Raw genomic sequence first — 1548 nt, 5'->3', positions numbered from 1 at the left:
AGGCCTGCCTATTCCCTGAGACACAACAATATTAAAGTTAGGCCAGTCAATATCCCTACAACGGCCTCTACATGCTTAAGTGAAAGGAAGAGTCACACATCTCTCACTTTAAATAAAAAGCTAAAAATGATTAATTTTAGTGAGGAAGGCATGTTGAAGGCTGAAATAGGCTGAAAACTAGGTCTCTTGCAACAAACAGCCAAATTGTGAATGCAAATGAAATGTTCTTGCAGGAAATTAAAAGTGCTACTCCAGTGAATACAGGAATAATTAAAAGCAAAACAGCCTTATTGCTGACATAAAAAAGGTTTTAGTGGTACAGATGGAAGATTGACTCAGCCACACCATTCCCTTAAGCCAAAGCCTAATCCAGAGCAAGATCCTAACCCTCTTCAATTTTATGAAGGCTGAGAGAGGTGAGGAAGCTGCAGAGAAAAGTTTGAAGCTAGAAGATGTTGGTTCCTGAGGTTTAAGGAAAGAGGCCATCTCCATAACATCAAAGTGCAGGTGAAGCAGCAAGTGCTGATTTAGAAGCTGCAGCAAGTTACCCAGAAGATATAGCTAAGATCATTGATGAAGGTGGCTACACTAAACGCATTTTAAATGTAGGTAAAACACTTTCTGTTAAAAGAAGGTGCCATCTAGGACTTTCATAGCTGGAGAGGAAGGCAGTGCCTAGCTTCAAAGCTTCAAAGGACAGGACTGCTCTCTTATGAGGTGCTAATGAAGCTAGTGACTTGAAGTTAAAGCCATTGCTCATTTACCATTCTGAAAATTCTAGGACCTTTAAGAATTATGCTAAATCTACTCTGCCTGTGCTTGTAAATAAATGATAGCACATCTATTTACAATACGGTTTACTGAGTATTTTTAGCCCGCTGTTGAGACCTNAAGTATTCATCATTCTAGATGCCATTAAGAACATTCGTGATTCATGGGAGAATGGCAAAATAACAACATTAACAGGGGTTTGAAAGAAGTTGATACCAACCCTATGGATGACTTTGAGGGATTCATGGCATCTGCCAAAGTAGTAACTACAGATGTGGTGGAAATAGCAAGAGAACTAGAATTAGAAGTGGAGCCTGACCATGTGACTGAATGGCTTCAATCTCATGATAAACCTAGCTGAATAAAGAGTTACTTCTTATGGATGAGCAAAGAAAGTGATTTCTTGAAAAAGAATCTCCTCCTGGTGAAGATGCTGTTAACATTGTTGAAATGACAAAGAATTTTGAATATTACATAAGCTTAGTTGATAAAACAGCAGCAGAGTTTGAGAGGATTGACTCCAATCTTGAAAGAAGTTCTACTGTGGGTAAAATGCTACCAAACAGCATGTCATGCTACAGAGAAAGTTTTCAGGAAAGGAAGAGTCAATTGATACTGTAAACTTCATTGCTGTCTTGTTTTAAGAAATTACCACAGCCACCGCAACCTCCATTCTGACAGTCAACAGCCATCAACATCAGGGTAAGACATCCCACCAGCAAAAGATTATAGCTCATTGAAAGCTCGGATGATTGTTAGCATATTTTTAGCAATAAA

The sequence above is a fragment of the Galeopterus variegatus genome, unplaced genomic scaffold (assembly GCF_000696425.1).
Source record: "Galeopterus variegatus unplaced genomic scaffold, G_variegatus-3.0.2 Scaffold3541, whole genome shotgun sequence".
Taxonomy (NCBI): domain Eukaryota; kingdom Metazoa; phylum Chordata; class Mammalia; order Dermoptera; family Cynocephalidae; genus Galeopterus; species Galeopterus variegatus.
Note: the sequence above shows the minus strand (reverse complement) of the source record.